The sequence below is a fragment of the Sorex fumeus genome, unplaced genomic scaffold (assembly GCF_029834395.1).
Source record: "Sorex fumeus unplaced genomic scaffold, SorFum_2.1 ptg000131l, whole genome shotgun sequence".
Classification (NCBI taxonomy): domain Eukaryota; kingdom Metazoa; phylum Chordata; class Mammalia; order Eulipotyphla; family Soricidae; genus Sorex; species Sorex fumeus.
This window is the reverse complement of record NW_026606188.1, coordinates 10,647,537-10,667,021: the sequence shown is the minus strand read 5'-3', so window position 1 is coordinate 10,667,021 and position 19,485 is coordinate 10,647,537.

Below are 19,485 nucleotides of genomic sequence, written 5' to 3'. Positions count from 1 at the left end.
AAAGGAGAGAGAGGGAAATGCCCTGCCACAGAGGCAGGGTGGGATGGGGGCTGGGGGCTGGGAGGGATACTGGGATCCGTGGCGGTGGGAAATGCTCACTGGTTGGAGGGATGGGTGTTTGATCATTGTATAATTGAAACCCAAGCACAAAAATGTGTAAGTCTGGAAAATAAATGTTTTTTAGTGGAAAAAAAATAAATAAAACACCCATCCCTTCACCAGTGTAATTTCCTAGCACCAGTATCCCCAGTTTCCCTCCCACCCCTTCAAGCAATTCCACACCACCACCTATATCTATGGCAGGCACCTCTCTTCTCTCTCTCTCTTCCTTTCTCTCTCTCATTTTAGGCATTATGGTTTGAAATACAAATGATGAAAGGTTTTCATGTCCCTTTTTGTACTTTCAAAATTCAGTTATTGTCCAGAGTGATCATTTTCAACTAGTATGGTCAAAATCTTAGAAATTGACCTCCCATTGACCGAGCAATACCACTTCTGGGAATATATCCCAGGGGTCCAAAAACACACAGCAGAAATGCTATCTGGACTTCTCTATCTTTTCTCTATCTCTATCAATTTCTCTATCTTAACTACCCTCAATACCCCACACCTTTGTGGTAATTTCCAACCATTGGCTGGTCCTCCTGGTGTATTTTCCCTGGCCTTGGATATTAGTTTCATACTATTTAAAAATTGTTTTTATAACTCACCAATAAATGCTGTCATTCTATAACTGTTCCTTCTCCTTTTGACTCATTTCACGCAGCATGATGCTCTCCAAGTACATCCTATATAGGCAAATTTCATAGCCTCATTTTCCTTGCAGCCATGTAGCATTCCATTGTATAGATGTGTCATAGTCTTTTTTCTTTATCCAGTCATCTTTTCTAGGGCACTCAGGTTGTTTCCCGATACTGGCTATTGTGAATAGTGCTGCAATGAACATAGAAGTCCAGATAGCATTTCTGCTGTGTGTTTTTGGACCCCTGGGATATATTCCCAGAAGTGGTATTGCTCGGTCAATGGGAGGTCAATTTCTAGTTGTTGTTTTTTATTTTTTTGAGAAATGTCCATATTGTTTTCCAAAAACGCTGGGCCAGTTGGCATTCCCACCAGCAATGAATGAGGGTCCCTTTCTCCCTGCATCTGCGCCAGCACTGGTTGTTCTTATTTTTTTTAATGCATACTTGTCTCTGTGGTGTGAGATGATATCTCATTGTTATTTTGATTTGCGTCTCCCTGATGATCAGTTACTATTAATTTGTAGATACTTCTATATTGACATTTTTTCTATGATTTACTGGATAAAATGTTGAAATATTTGGGTATTTTTTAAACACTATATACTGGTTACTATATTTTATTTTAGTTCCCCTGTGTCTGAGAATATGCCCTATGATTTGTTACTTAGATTACTATGATTTATTTTAATATACAGCTTATGATCTGTGTTTGTGAATGTTTAGATAGGCTTGAAAAGAATTCACATTCCATATTAACAGTGTCACTTTGTAGCAATTAGGTCAAGTTGATTGACAATGATTTCAAGTTCAATGTCACTCTTTTCAGTCTATTATTTTTTGTCAAGACAGTGAGAGTTTAAAATTTGCAATTGTATTTTTATCTATTTACTCATCACTCAATTTGAGACTTAAGTACCTTTTTCTACGTACTTTACAATTCTATTCTCATACATAATGCTTAGACTGATTTTGTTTCTATAGGGATATTCCCTGTGTTTATTGTGAAATGTCTGTTACTCTTTAAAATAGTCTTGCTTTGAGCTATAATTGATGCTGCTTTAGTTCTTTCAGGTTTTTACATTTAAAGACTGCATGGTATATACCCTCTATTTTTTCTATCTTTTCTATATTTTTGTATTTTATATAATGTGCCCTATATTTAAAATAGTAAATTTCTAAGCAGCTATTTGAGTAGCTTATCAAATATATGAGTTTTGTCTTTTTTTTTGTTTGTTTTTGTGGGGGGCACATAAGGTGATGTTTAGGACCTACTCTTGGGTCTTATTCACTAATCACTACTTGCAGGCTCGCAGAACCATATGGGGAGCCAGGGATTGAATCTTGAATCAGCCATATGCAAGGTAACCACCCAGCTACCTGTACTATTGCTCCAGCCATCGGAGTTTTGTCTCTTCAAGTGTTTGGGGGTCAGAGCAATAGTGCACGGGTAGGGTGCTTGTCTTGCATGTGGTCGATCCAGGTTTGATCCCTGGCACTACAAACAATCTGCAAATCCCACTGGGAGTGATCCCTGGGCACAGAGCCAGGAGTAAGCCCTGAGCACTTCCAGGCATGACTCAAACCTCTCCACTCACCCCCAAATGTGTTTCATTAATAGACATAGAGTGGGAGTGGAAAGATGAAGTGCCAGTAGAATTTACTTGGTCAGTTTAAATCTCACCCCTCCAACAGGCAGCCAATCAAAATAAGTAATGGGTTGAGGGGGGAAGCGGGGGCGGGGGGAATATTGAATATTCTCAAGCACTTACTAGCTCAGGAAAATCCGCTTTTGCTCTGATGATGTTTTGTAATTTTTAAATAAGAGTTTAAGTCTACTAAACTCCATTTACTTTTTTGTGTTCCATTTGCTCTTTATATTTTCTTTAATTTGGCATTTCCTGGATTTACTGATTAATTTAGCTCAACGTTTTGTACTCTGAATTGCATATTATTGCATTTTATTTATTTAACTTTTAAAAATATATTTGATTTTTCTAGCTCTTTTCAAGGACACACTATGTATTCTTAACTTATCAAAATACTATCTTAAATTAATATCATGATTTCTTTGGTTAAAAACTCAAAAATATTTTGCTTCTTTTTTTACATGACTCCTGTTATTTTTACTTTACTAACAAAAACTTTTACATATATTATAATTTCTGTAGTGTGATATTTTTAAATCAGTATTTAAACAGAACTGGCAGAGGAACCCAGGTGTGTGGGACCCGGGGCTGAGATCTCCAAGCCTGCACGGTTTGGGACTGGACCTGGCAGTAGCTAGACAGTTACACCCTCCAACTGCCGTGTAACCCCAACAACGGCCAGGATCCAGAGATTATCACAACAAGCTCCCGGGAGAGCACAAGTCAGAGTCTCCTACCCTGTGCCTGACTATCCTCGCCAGGGCCCAACAGCTGAAGACCTCCAGGCTCCAGCCAAGGCCATACTGGGGCCACTCTCCACACACTTGGATAAGCCTCAGGCATAATAGAACTGGCAGAGGAACCCAGGTGTGTGGGACCCGGGGCTGAGATCTCTAAGCCTGCACGGATTGGGACTGGACCTGTCAGTAGCTAGACAGTTACATCCTCCAAATGCCGTGTAACCCCAACAACAGCCAGGATCCAGAGATTATCACAACAATCTCCTGGGAACATGCGGCCGCATTCGCGGCTGCGTGACTATTTATTTACTTTTCTCTAAGTTTTCAGGGTACCTTTAAATATCCCACACACATGGCAGAGCCTGGCAAGCTATCCGTGGTCTATGCCAAATAGACCAAACTGATATGCCAAATCCAGTAATAAATGGATCTCATTCCCCTAACCCTGAATACGGCAGAGTCGAGAAGGATATGGAAGGAAAGGCTGATAAAATACCAAGGCAGAAATAGGCTGCCAAAACGAAGAAAAACAAAAATGATTGTCTGTACTTTTAATGTTCGTATGCTGGCATCAACTGCATCCATTGAAGACCTTATGGTACAAGTGCGAAAGATCAAATACAAACATCATTGGTCTGACCGAAATGAGAAGACATCAATCACATCATGCCGTTTTCGACACTGGAGAAGAACTGTTCCTTGGAACATGTGATAAAAGAGGCATCGGTGGTGTCGGTATCCTTGTCAACACAAACTTAGCCACGAGCATTGATTCATTCAAATGCCTAACAACCCGAATCGGACGATTACACTTGAATAGATGTGGCTCACTACCGACAGTTTCTATCTTTGTTGTCTATGCACCAACATTCAGTTATGGTGAAAGAGAAACTGAGAGGTTCTACATGGAGCTGGAGAAGTTCTATAAAGAAGATCACACCTTCTACAAGATCATTGTCGGTGATTTTAATGCCAAGATAGGACCAAGATCAGTCGATGAACTCCACATCGGGACCCATGGCCTAGAATGGAATGAACAGGGTGACAGACTGTCTGAGTTCATCATGTCAACCAAAACCTTCCATGGTAACTCACAGTTCCAAAAGGCTGAATCTAAACGTTGGACATGGGAGTCTCCCGATGGACGGTTCCACAATGAAATAGACCACATCATATTCAATCGGCGGTTTTGCCTAACTGATGTTGCTGTTGTCCCAAAATTCCAAACAGGATCAGACCACCATCTTCTTTGTGGAAAAATTCTACCTCACAGAATGAGGAGAAAAGAATGCAAGGTTTAAGAAAAGGACTCCCAGAACGACCACCAACTGGGAGCTCTTTGGCTCTGTTGCAGCAACATGGGAAGATGCTGTCATTGACAACATTGATGAGGAATACAATCGAATGATTCAGCACCTCCATGATTGTGCGAGGAATGCCAAGAGAGAGATAACCACAAAAAACCGCCTTTCATCGAACACTCTTGAACTTATTCGCCAACGTGCCTTGGCACATGCCTCAGGTAACCACAAGCGAACATCCGAACTGGCAAAACAGTGCAGAGAAGCCATCAAGGATGACCTCAAAAACAGGAGAGCAGCAGTACTGTTAGATGCAGCAGAAGCTGGGAATAGCATTCGTAATGCCCGCCTGTCCTTCACCAACTACAAAACCAAGATGACTGCCCTCCGACATCATGATGGATCTATCACATCTTCCAGAAGGGCAATGGAGAAGATTATTCATGACTTCTACTCAGATCTTTTTAATATCCACGTCCACTTGCCCACATACCATATACCACATGATGGATATGTCGTTCCCAGTGTTCTCCCTTCCGAAATCCAACATGCCATCTCGTCGGTAAAGAAATAAAGAGCACCTGGCCCAGACAAGATCAGACCTGAACACCTGAAGAACTTACCATCAGTACTCATCAATGCATTGGCTCGGCTCTTCACATGCTACCTGTCTGAATGCAAGGTTCCATCCCAATGGAAAACCAGCAGGACTGTACTACTATACAAGAAGGGAGACATCCATGACATTGGCAACTATCGCCCAATCTGCCTATTGTCTGTCATCTACAAACTGTTCACTAGAGTCATCCTGAACAGGATTAGCAGAACACTAGATGAAGGACAACCATGTGAACAAGCCGGATTCCGAAAAGGATTCAGTACCATCGACAATATCCACACGATTACTAAGCTCATTGAGGTTTCTCGGGAGTTCAAGATGCTGCTCTGACTAATGTTCATTGATTTAAAGAAGGCCTTTGATTCTGTTGAGACGGAAGTCGTCATGGAAGCCCTAGCCAATTAGGGCGTACAAACTCAATACATCAGGATCCTTCATGAGCTCTATTGCGGATTCACTACCAAGATCTCACCATTCTACAAAGAAGTAATCATCCATATCAAGAGAGGGGTTCGGCAGGGTGATACCATTTCACCAAAACTCTTCAGTGCCACCCTCGAGAACTGGAATGGGAATGCATAGGAGTGAAGATAGATGGTCGACAACTACACCACCTCCGCTTTGCTGATGACATCGTTCTAATAACACCAAACATCAGCCAAGCGGCACAAATGCTGAGCGACTTTGACGGTGAATGTGGAAAGGTCAGACTACAGCTGAATCTTACTAAGACAATGTTTATGACAAACAGCCTTGTTCATGATGCTCCATTCGCTCTCAACAGAACCACCATCTCCGAATGCAACAGTTATATATACCTAGGTCGAGAAATCAACATGATGAATGACCTGGCACCTGAGTTGCACAGGAGGAAGAGAGCGGCTTGGAATGCCTTCAAGAGCGTTGAAGAAATAACTAAAAGGACAAAGAACCTCCAGCTACGAGCACATCTCTTTGATTCCACTGTTCTTCCTGCTTTTACATATGCCTCAGAGACCTGGACCCTACGAAAACAGGATGAGAACGCTATTCGGGTCTCTCAAAGAGGAATCAAAGAGCTATGCTTGGAATATCACGATTTACTCAAATGAGAGATAGAATCCGGAGTTCTGATCTTCGTCAATGCTCAAGAATCAGGGACGTTGTCTCATTTGCCAAGACATCAAAAATCAGATGGGCTGGACACGTAATGAGGTTTACAGACAACCGCTGGACCAGAGCCATTACTGATTGGATTCCACGGGACATCAAAAGATCACGTGGACGCCCACCTACAAGATGGTCACACTTCTTCGTCAAGACCCTAAATGATCGGTTTGAGGCTCTGCATGTTCCTAGAACGAACAGATACCATTGGGCTACGCTAGCACGCAACTGGGATGGAGACGGTACAGAACCCGCTCGAGTAAATCGATGAATAACAGGGATTAAGTGATTAAGTGATTAAGTGATATTTTTAAATACTGTATTCTTAAATAAGTAACGTGATTTTAAGTTGATATATTTTAACATTATTATGTTACACACTTTTTATTGAATCTCCTTTAATTTTGTCTCTGTTCCTCACTATAAATTACTGCCATCAAAAAATAAATAAATAAATAAATAAATTACTGCCATCATAATTTTATCAGGCTATTTCTTCTCTGTGACAAAGATTTATGCATTTATATGTATTAATCTCTAATATTATTAATAATTTTAAAGGTAATTTTTTAGATATGGAATTCTAATCTGATTGATTTTTTCCTTCAGAAGCTTAATGTTCATCCACTTTTTGACTCACATTCTTTCTTACGAGAATTTTGTACCTACTGATGTTCTCCAATGAAAATGCTTTCTCTTTTTTCAGATTTTGTGTTGAACATATTTTATTGTATAATAAAATTTTCTATTTATTATTTAATCTACACTTCTTTTAAAGTTGAATATATTTTCATAGACGTAGTTTTATTTGCTTTTATCATTCTTTATCTTTGTGGGGCAGGCAGAGTTGGGAATAAAATTCAGAATCTTACACAAGCAAGATTAGTACCCTATGCAGAGCCTTAATCTAGCCCTATCATTCTGATCATTTATTACATTTTTTGCTCGAGCGGGCCCAGTAACGTCTCCATTGGAGACTTTGTTGTTACTGTGTCTGGCATATCGAATACTCTCGGTAGTTTGCCGGACTCTCCGAGAGGGGCGGAGGAATCGAACTCGGGTCGGCCATGTTGGATGCATGCAAGGCAAACGCCCTACTCGCTGTGCTATCGCTCCATTTTTTAGAGTTACAAATTTATAGATTCAAGTTACACAATATCTATTTTTCTGTTTCATTTTTGGATCTTAATTACATGTAAATTGAATTGCTTGATATTGTTTCACAGATCAAATACAATAGCATTTTCTGTAATTAATTGCATTTGTGGTCAGATTTTGTATATGTTATATGTTTGAATATATCTTAATAGGAACACAATATCCTTGGGTTTTGTTATTGTTCTGAAATATTTTGGAAAAATATTTGAATATAAAATGAGTTGTAATAAACATAAATTTGCATTTATTTATAATTGTAATTACTTTTAGTGAATTATTTAAGATATGTTATGTAGATTCTCACAACATCTGCAAGTAGTGGGAGCTTTGATTCTTTTCTAAATCATATTCATATTGTCTCTTTCTTATCAAATAGCTCTGGATACTAAAAATCAGTGTTGAGAGAGAAAATACTTATTTTCCTCTAGACCTTAGAGGTAAAGCTTTCAGTTCACAGTTGACTATGATGTCACCAATGTCTTTGTCACATTGTTCACATGAGTTTGTTTTGTTGAGATATATTCCTTCTATTATTAATTTACTTAATCTTTTAAATAAATGAATATTGAATCTTGTCAAATACTTTTTAACATCTATTTTGATCGTAATATAATCATGTAATTTTTATCTTTGTGCTGATATGGTGCATTACATTAATTGATTTGTATATTTCAAGCCCTCCTTACTTGATTGGGTTGATTTCACTTAGTGATGATAAATGATTCTCTTAATGTACCACTGGATGTTTTTTACCAAGATTTTATCTAGGATTTATGTAATAAATCAGGGACATTGCCTGTAATTTTCTTTATTGTGTGTTCTTTTCTGGTTTTGCTTCAGTAATATGTTGGCCTTATAAAATGTGTTTGGGAGTACTTCATCTTCTTTGTTTTGGGAGAAGTTTGAGAAGGACATAAATTAAATCTTTCCAAATTTTTCAGACTTCTTCAGTGAAGCTACCTGATGCTAGCCTTTTTTTCCCCTCAGGGAAACAGCTAATTTCTGTCTTGATTCCTATGCTTATGATTGGCCTCTTCTACCTGTCTTCCTTTACCTGATTCAGTGTTGGAAGGTTTTTGATTCTAAAAAGTTATACATGTCTTCAAGGACATTCAACTTTGTTGGTAAATAGATTATCATAGTAGTTCCTTTTGAGTATTTCTTCACTGCTGATTATAACATTATCCCGTTAATTCTGATTTGTTTTCTTATGGCCCTCTCTTTTTAACTTAGTTGTTCTAGCTGTAGTCATCATATTTTATTGACTTATTGGCACTTGGTTTCACTGTATTTTGGTTTATAGTTCACTTATTTATCTTCTATATTTAAAGTTTTCCCTTTTCCAATAGTGCTTAATTATTTTTTTCTCATCTAGTTCCTTCAGATGTAGATTAGGCATATTTATTTTGAATTTTTCTTATTTGTTGATGTGGATCTGTTTTACTGCAAACTTCTCTGTGTCAATTTTATTGCATTTCATAAGTTTTCTTTTCTTCTTCTTTTTTTTTTTTTTTGCTTTTTGGGTCACACCCGGCGATGCTCAGGGTTACTTCTGGCTCTGCAGTCAGGCATTACTCCTGGTGGTGCTCAGGGATCATTTGAGATGCTGGGAAACAAACCCAGGTCGGCCGCATGCAAGGCAAATGCCCTACCCGCTGTGCTATCATTCTAGGCCCTCATAATGTTTTAAGGGTCATTTATTTTTGTATTAGGTAATTTTAAAAAACTCCTCTGATTCATCCATTGACCCAGAATTATTCACAAATTGAATATTTATTTTTCATATGTCTGAGATATTTTTCTTCAATATTAGTTTTATTATTACTTTCAATCTCATTCCATTGTGATTAGAAAATATATGTAATATGATTTAAGTTTTCCCAGATTTACTGAGACTTGTTTTGTGTCAGAGCATACCATCTGTCCTTGAGAAATGTTCAATGGGTATTTGAAAGCACATATCTTTATTTCTTTTGTTATAGAAATTTCTGAATATATTACATCTGTATGATCAATTACTTTATTTAAGGGCATTATTCCTCATTAACTGTTTGGTCTGGATTATTTGCACATTACTGTATTATGTTTATATACCCTACTATTTTTGTGTTGCTATCAATGTATTTTCTAGGCATGTTAATAATTGTTTTAAATATTTAGATGCAGATATAGTAAGGCGCATATATATTGCTTACATTTATATCTTTCTGAAGTATCAGTTTTCTAAAACATTGTCTCTTATTACCTTATTTCAGAGTTGAACAGAATTATTCTGCAGTTAATTTATTACTTTATTATTAGATGTATTTTCTCTTAATCCCTGCTGTCATGACTTTTTACCCTGTTTTTCTTTACATTTGTGGAAATCCTTACACAGAAATATTTATAATAAAACTTACCTTGCCTATGTGAATATATTGCCAGGGGCTGGAGCGATAGCTCAGCGGTAGGGCGTTTGCCTTGCATGCAGCCAACATGGCTGACCCGAGTTCGATTCCTCCGCCCCTCTCGGAGAGCCCAGCAAGCTACCGAGAGTATCTTGCCCGCACGGCAGAGCCTGTCAAGCTCCCGATGTATTCGATATGCCAAACACAGTAACAACAAAGTCTCCAATGGAGACGTTACTGGGCCCGCTCGAGCAAATCGATGATCAATGGGAGGGCCTTTACTTTATATTATTATATAATTAGTGGTAAACATTGAACCCAACAAAAATACTTTGTTACAATGCCTATTCCTGTCAATTATACTAAATGATAAAAGAAATGTGCTTTCGAAATGCTTTCTTCCAGAGACGTGAAGACAGGCATGGGGCTTGCAATGGAGAGTGTGAAGATTCTCAGAAGCCAAATAATGGAGCAGGTGGAATTCCATCAGAGTGGCGTGAGCACTCTTGGGCAACCTCTAGCAGTAAGCCAGTAGGAGACTACAGGACAGAATATGAACTTATTTGCCTTAGATTCCTCATCTTATAATAGAGAATCTCATTGTCAAAGGTCATTTCTAGACAATATGTTATGTGCCTATAAATATTTCTCTGGGATTCCTCCAGCTGAAGAGATAGATTACTTCCATAGAACTGACTGATGTTGAGACTTATAATGATAAAGGCAGAGGCAGATATTGGCAATGATCCTGAAAAGAGATGGTGTTTTAGCTGCTCTCTGACTATCTTCGAAGTTGCTTCTTTTAGTACTGTCTGTTACATATCAGCTCACATGATGGAGCTGATGACATACCTGGAATGCATAGCATTCCTCTATCAAGACTGAAAGTTGGAGAACTTATATCAGGAAGACTGCATAGGCTTGCAGAGAAACCACTTTGCTAGTTGCTGCCTGAAGCAGCTGTTCTGTAAAGAATTACAGTTGCAGCTCCTGTGGAGTGTTGTGAATAGACGTTTGCCAGAGCTGAGGCCTGGAACAATGGTTATAGTTTGATGAAAGGAAGAATTTTAATTGCAGGGGTGGTATCCACGTAAGCCACAATCGTTGTCTATATTAATTCAGAAATAATTATTTAAAGTTCCTTAATTAGGGCCATCAGCAATCTTGTCATTGGGTTAAAAATGCACACAAAGTTGAATTCCTGCTCTTAATTTGTGGTGTCCTATATTGATAATTGCTACCAACTTGACTGTTTTGTTTTCTTGATTTGCAGATTTTCTTGGTATTCCTATTTTAATACTATTTCTAAAACATAATATTTGGTATGATTTGGGGAGAACAAGTAGATTAAACTTAAACTACTTATGTGCATTAACTCAATGCATCCTCATAACAAAAATGAGGTAGACAATAATTGAAGAGGTTTGAAGTATGTGATTTCTACTCAAAGACCCTGGAGAAAATAATCATTCAACTCCTGTTCTCTGTATTTTTTTAGGAGGTACAATCATTTGACTGTGTGTATAACTGTAGCAGCTGCTAACAGTTAGCTGTTCTTTGGTACCACCTGATTTCAATGCAGCTCTGACTTTAAAGTGCAGTTCTAGGGTTACACTCAGATTTGCACCCTCATTGCTAATTAGTTTAGTTTTTAAATCTTCTTTTCTTATCAGAATAATACAGTTTTTCTGAATTGATGCTCAAGTTTTCTCCAAGGGAGAGAGGTCATTCATTATTAGATAAGTTTGATTCAGAAACACCCGGAGAATGATGTCTGGAGGGCAACCTTAAATAAGAATTGGGTAGTCTGTGGATACACACACTTGCTGACTGACTGCTAGAGCACTTTTAAAATTTGCTAACCTTGGTGCCTTTGAGTCTCATGGGACTGAGTCCTGGATTTGTCTGCATTCTTCACCAGTCCGTTAAATTGACTTATTGGCTTTTTTACTTCCATTTTCTCTCTCTCCCTACTTCCTTACTTTTCCTTGAAGTTCTTCTAAATAAAATGACTTGAATTAATGCCCTTGTCTTAGCTCTGCTTTCATGTGAATAGCAAACTAAGACAATGGTTTCAAGGCTAACTCTTTAGTACATTCTAAGTAACGTTCCCTCTATTCTATTTCCAGTTAGTGATGATAAACTATCTATTTTTTTCTTCCAAGTGAATGTTTTCTATTATTGTGGTTCACTAGGTAGTCCAGGTTTATCATATTGTCCCAGGGATTTATGTTGGCCTTTTAGCTTCATTCCTCTTCTATTGTCTAAGACTTTCTACATACTTATATCATATAAGCTTTTCTGTAGTATTGGTTTCTTCATCTTACCCTGCTCAAAAAAAGACTGATTGCTCTCAATAATTTTTCATATCAAGTCTATGTCCATGGGCCCAATTCATGAAAATTTGCCAGCTCCTTGAGAACTATTGATTTCACATTTCAGGATCCTTAGAAGATCAAAAATCTTTACATAGACTTTAACATATAATTATTATTTTGAGTAATTATTCTATTTTAATATAGCATATTGATCCACTAAGCTATAGGGTCCTTCTTCTTGTCATCATGGGCACAAAAGAAATAGTATATAGACATATTCCAGTGAATAAATTCACTCTTGGGGCTTTTCAAAGAAATTAGCATTAATTTATTTATTTGTTTTTAAAAAAATTTATTTTCATAAGTTTGTTCACATTAATTGATTACATTCAATATTTCAACACCAATCCCACCACATTATACCTTCCCACAACCATTATTTTGAATTTTCCCTCTACCATTCAAGTCTACCTGCCAGGGGCATTTGATAGATAATTTTTATTTATTTATTTATTTTTCTTAAATTTTTATTAGTGAAACACCATGAGGTACATCTAAAAGAGACCCTAACAAAAACACTCCAGGACATATCATAGTTAGAATGATGGATGCCGCCAATAGAGACACAACACTGCTAGCATTTATTTTTGAACATACATTTTCAGAAAAAAATGGGAGGTTGTCCATTTACTCAAAATATGTCAGTTGGTAGAGTTTTCAGTTCTAGAAAAAGTACTACTACACTAGTAATAGAAAAAGGAGTTCTAAGAAAAGTCTTAGATGATGCAAATTAGCTTCAAAAGTATGAAGAATGACATGTACTTAAAATGCTTTAATTAAAAAAGTTTCATTTAGGCAGGGTGATTTGTAATACTGCTAATGATAGGGTCACGTGCATACAATGTTCCAATATCACACCCACACACACCCCCAAGAGGTAAGGGTCCTCTTAGATTTATTAGTAACTTGGATTTCCATGTTTTAAAATTTAGAGTATCTTTAAATATTTGATCACATGGGAGGGAAATGAGACAAAGGCATCTCATGGAGCCCCTGAGGATTTATACACATTGTAAGAAAACATTTGAAGTCAGAATGTCACTATTGGTTTGCCTTATTTTAAAGATGTCTCCCATAAGTTTGTATGCCTCATCTTGTTTATAATAGTTCTGGAGGGGGAATTATTTTGCATTTTAAAACTTCGTTAATTTTGTTAAAAATAAATTTCCTTTAGGTTTACTTTTTATCTTAAATTTAAGTTTTGTCAAGAGTCTACTTAACAGCACATAAAATAAATAAAACTAAAATGCCAAACGTTTTAGAACCTACCATATTTAGAATATCTATTTGTTTCTTCAAAGAGATGTGTGTGTGTGTGTGTGTGTGTGTGTGTGTGTGTGTGTGTGTGTTGAGGGATAAGGGAGGATTAAGTAATTCAAAAGAAAAGAAAATAGGGACAGGCTTGTAAAAGCATCTAAAACTTTCAGCCAATAGATTTTATTCCCATGGGAGTGTGTTCAGGTGATTTTCCAGGCTGAATTTTAATAATTACTTAAGCATGCTCCATAGCAAATATTCTAATGGAAGCATCTAAATCTTACTGTGCAACCTCAAGACAAAGATATTCTCTTAAAATCTTGATTGCTTTTCTATGAAAGCAGTTAGTTTTGATTTATCACTTCTGAAAGGAGCTTCACTGAGGCTTTGAGTAATCCAATAAGGATCATATAATATACTCCCCTCTATATCTTGTAGACTTGCTGTGTATGGAACTCTTTGTTTATGATTCAGGAAATGGGCTAAAAGCTTCCTAGGTTCATCTCTGTTCACAAAATTTGTTCTGGGGGAAGTAATGGCCTTTTGCATTTTAATAAGCAGTAAATCTCAAGTATTACAATGCTCCAACAAACTATCTTTGGCAGTTAGGCCCTACACCCTGTTGGAGTTTGCTCTTATTCAGCAGTTTGGACATGGAACTAAATCTTATCTCATGGCTATGTTTTCATTTGAAAGATACCAACCACATTTCTTTCTAAAAGTAGTCTGAGCCTTCTTATGAGTGTCTGTGAGGGGTATGAAAAACTGAAGAGAAGCTGTAAATGGTTAGATGTTTTATCCAATTTACATAATTTTATCTAAAAGGGCAATTGGTATTTTTTCATTTTACTTCCAAATTAAACATCAATGACCTAAATAATTGAGTCTCATGTAGCAGTCAAGATAATGTTGTAGGAACTAATAAAAAGAATATTATGTAACCCTGTCATACGAGTTTTTTTTTTAAAAATCTTTTTATTTTTGACTGTGTGCACTCTAATCTGAGCATACTAGCACTCTAATATGATATAGGGTTTTTGGGTACTGGGATGAGAATGCCCTTTGTCAATGTAGGTTTCTTAAAGAAGTTTAGTTCCCATTAGTAGAATAGTCTCCAAAGAACACTTAAATAAGCCTAAGCATTTAAACTGATTTGTTTGAACAATAAACTACCAAGCAAAATTATTATTTCTGTGCTTAGGAACTTTTAACAGTTTTTATCAGTATGGTCTATTTTTTTTCTTTTAGCACTTTGGTTGCATCTATATTACTTGATTTGTCAAGAACAAATATAGGTCTTGGTTTCTTTAATTTGGTCTGATTAATAGCTTAACAATCAATTATGTCATGGTTAATTTGATATACTTACACAGATGTGTCCCTAAATTTCAATTTAGCTTCAATTGCTTTTCTGCAGAACTTACTTTACTATTGTATGTTTTAAACTTTATTTCTTCATTTAGGATCACACTTTCAAGCAATGCTGCAGGGCTCAAGGCCTTCCTACTCATGCTTGTATGTGCCATTTGGACCTGGATGTCCAGTGCTGAGCCCTGGTTATGTAGTACTGTGTATGCCCAGTAACTCTGGGTGCCAGCAGTGACACAATAGGCTGTACTCGTTTCTGGGGCATACAATTCTGGGAATCAAACTTGGGACCTTCCAGACCTTTGAACTAATTTTTCCATCTTATCCCTACATTTTCAAGTTTAGATTAATGAACATTTTGTCAGTTTGAGAACTTGCAACATGATAATTTGCAATTTGTCAAAGTAGTCATAGAAAGTGTACTGAAGAGGAAAGAGTATAAGGTGAGTGGACTGAAGAATGAAGAGTAGAAAATCTACCCCAAACTTGTATCAGTGCACAGAGATAGACTGAAACTCAAAGGTACAAAACCTTTGTGACAAGAGTGACAGTCATCAGAGGGAATGGGCACAGACACACACACACACACACACACACACACACACACACACACACACACACACACAGAGTCCTTCCATGGATACTTCAGCTTAGGGGCTCAGGGCATTAGCTGCTTTGATGCATGAATCACCCTATGACCTCCTGACCTTGTCCCATCACTCCTAGCTCTGAGGCCCTGTCCTGATTCAGGCCTCCTTGAGCATCCCCTGCCCTACCCACTCACAGGCTCTCTCTCAGTTCCAGAGATAAAGAATGAAAGAAAAAGACATGGAGCCTCCAATTAAGGGAAAGAAATCCTAGTACATCAACTATCAATCACTACAAGGGTATCATAATACAACTGAGCTATAGAAATTGCCTGAAGAAGCTGAGCGAAGATTCAGCAACACTTCTCATGATTTCTAATGAAGAAAAGAGATGAGCAGAAGGAAATGTAACTATGGAAAATAGGAAAAAGCATCAGATACAAATAAAAGGAATAAAAAATGCAATGACTAAACTTAAAAATAAAGAAAGGCTCAACAGTTGACTAGAAAAAAAATAAAAATTGAATTAATGAACTTGTATATAGAATAAGATGAAGATGAGTTTTATACATATGTAGATATATGTATCAAAAGGAACAATATTCAAATCATTCAGTGTTTGATAAGGAGAAAATAGAAAGGGACAACGTTTATTGAGTAAAGTAATAGCTTTAAACTTTGCAAGCTAAGGAAAGAGTTAGACAACCAGGTTGAGGAAACTCAAAGAGTTCAGAACAAAATCAATACAGACATACACTAAGTTTCATTTGAATCAAAATGGCAATATATTAAAAGATAAGTCTAAAAGAATCAAGAGAAAAGGAAAAACTGCCCTAGACTATCAGCAGATTTCACAACAGAGACTTTATAATCTATTTGGAAGTGTTCTGTAATCCACAGAACGTGAATGCAAAATTCCTCAGTGGAAACCTACTCTTGGCATACAGGTTATCACTCACATTTAAGGGAGTGATGCAAAAAAAAAATAACTAAAGAAACTTATCTCCACTAAAAAATGTCATCCAATAATTACTCAGGAAACTCTAGAAGAAACGAAAATGTCACTTAAAACTAGCAAGTTGCATCCACACAACCAACTTTAAAGGTACCTGTCTAGGAGACAGGCTGAGGTGTGGTGGGGGAATTCACCTGGAGATTGGGTGGAGGGAAGTGGGCATTGGCTATGAGACTGGTGCTGACTATAGTGTGCCTAAAACTTGACTAAGAAGAACTTTGTAGATTGCAGTGTCTCAATAAAAAGTATAAATAAGTGGTAAATTTAATTTTGATTCTCACTATAAATCTGAACTGTAACAATTTTGTAATTATTGAAAAGATCTAAGACATTATTTTAAACTAAATATTTTATAATCTTGCTTAAGTTTTGTAATATTAGATACTATTTAAAATAATTCAGTGAGCACATGTCTAAGATGCCTAAAATATAAATAAGTACTTTAAAAATTCCCCAAGTTCAATATTAGTCTAATGATGGTGGAGAAAGTGATGTATTCAGGATGGTATTCATAGGGTTTTGATGAAATTGATAAGTTTATCTTAAAATATTTTGTTATTAATGATATATTTTTATTATCAGGACTTATTTTGGTAATTTTTTTTATTAGTGAGACACCATGAGGTACAGTTGTAAACTTACAAATTTTTGTGCTTGGGTTTCAATTATACAATGATCAAATAACCACCCTCCACCAGTGCCCATTTCCCAACACCACGGATCCCAGTATCCCTCCACCCCCCATTCCCCCGTCCCACCCTGCCTCTGTGGTAGGGCATTCCCTTTTGTTCTCTCTCCTATTGGGTGCTGTGGTTTGCAAAAGAGCATTGGGTGGCAATCGTGTTTGGTCTATAGTCTACTTTCAGCATGCTTCTACCATCCTGGGAGGATACTCCCAACACCTTTTATTTGGTGCTCCCTTCTCTATCTGAGCTCCCTTTTCCCCTAGCATATGTATTTTGGCAATATTTAACATCTGAAATTTTCAAATAAAATTAATTGACATTGAAAATAGTAAAATATATATATTAGCAATATAAATTAAAAAATATTTTTCTGGTGCCACCCTCGAGAATGTCATGCAAAAACCAGAATGGAAAGGAATGAGAGTGAAGATAGATGGTCGGCAACTACACCACCTCCAATTCGATGATGACATCGTTCTAATAATACCAAGCATCAGCCAAGTGGCACAAATGCTGCCTGACTTCGACCGTGAATGTGGAAAGGTCAGACTGCAGCTGAATCTCACAAAGACAATGTTCATGAGAAAAGGATTAGTCTCTGATGTTCCACTCGCTCTCAACGAAAGGAACATCTCCGACTACAGCAGTTATGTGTATGTAGGTTGAGCACTCAACATGACGAATGACCTGGCATATGAGCTGTGCAGGAGGAAGAGAGCAGCGTGGAATGCCTTCAAGAGTGTCGAAGAAATAGCTAAGAGAATGAAGAACCTCTGACTCCAGGCACATCTTTTCGACTCCATCCTTCTCCATGCAATAACATATGCCTCAGTGACCTGGGCACTACAAAAACAGGATAAGAACGCTATTCAGGTCTCCCAAAGAGGAATCAAAAGAACTATGCTTGGAACATCACGTTTCACTCAAGTGAAGGAATCTGGAGTTCTAACCTCTGTTGATGATTGAGAATCAGGGATGCTGTCTCATTTGCCAAGGTGTCTAATATCAGATGGGTCAGACACACAATGCGATATAGAGATGACCGCTGGACCACAGCTGTTAACGACTGGAATCCATGGGACATCAAAAGGATGCATGGCTTCCCACCTATGAGATGGTCAGATTTCTTCATCAAGACCCTGAACTAAAGGTCTTTGATGCTCTTCATGTTCCTGGAGTGAGCAGATGCCACTGGGCTACACTAACTCAAGACAGGGATGAATGGAAATGTTACTGGTGCCCACTAGAGGAAATCAATGAGCAACGGGATGACAAGTGATGCAAGTGATACAAGTGATTTGTTTTTCTGATTTGGGCCACAATTGATGGTGCTAAGAGCTTACCTCCTGACTCTAAGCTCATAGATCTCATAGATCCTCATGGGCTCAGGGAACCTGATAGAGTTTTTGAGAATTATACCCTGGTAATCCACATGCAAGGCAAGTGCCCTACTCACTGTATTATTGCTCTTGTCCAGTAAATAAAAAACTTTTGCTGTTGGAAATTTGGAAAGTAACAATAATCTTTGAATGAAGTCAAGATTTACTTGTTACTTGCTTTCAATTTAAATTGAGGTATGGTTAATTTTGACATTAGATCTAAATTGCCTGTAATTTCAAAACAAAAATACTTAGAAGAAAAAAATAGCTATTTATTTTCTTCATTGTTTCTGTATTTTTTCTAAATTTCTAATTTTTAAAATAAGATCAAAATATATGTAGGAGAAATACGAACATATAAGAAAATATGCCTGCTCCTAGCAGGCCAGCAGACCTCTAATACCTCCACTACCTCCACTACCCAGCCGCTGCTATGCTCCAGGACACTTTTCAGTCACTTGGGCTGAGACTCATGCACGTGTGAAGCCCTACAGTACCAGGGAAACAGAACTCTGTGATCTTGGACTTCAGGCTTAATGAACCCGGGAACAGGGATCCTCTGCCTGCTCCCAGCAGCTCGACAGACATCTACTACCTCCCCTACCTCCACTATCCAGTAGCTGCCACTCTCCTGGATACTTTCCGGACACATGAGCCAAGACTCGTGCATGAGTGAAGCCCCACAATACCAGGGAAGCAGAACTATGTGATCTTGGACTTCAGGCTCAACGGACCCGGGAACAGAAATCATCTGCCTGTTCCCTGCAGCCCGGTAGACCTCTATTACCTCTACTACCTCCACTACCCAGTCACTGCCACACTCCAGGATGCTTTTAAGACTGCATGGCTGCAAAGTGGCCGCGTGACACATCATAAAACACTTAATACAAGATTACCGCACCATATTTGTTGGGGTTCAAATATGGTTTGAACCATGGGACTACCTTCAAGGATGATTAGAGGCTGCCCTAAAAGCCTCTATCTCAGCTACCTGCAAAAAAAATGACTCTGACCTCTGTCTAATGCCAGGCATAAAAGTTAGCTCAAAGTGGATTAAAGACCTCAATGTCAGACA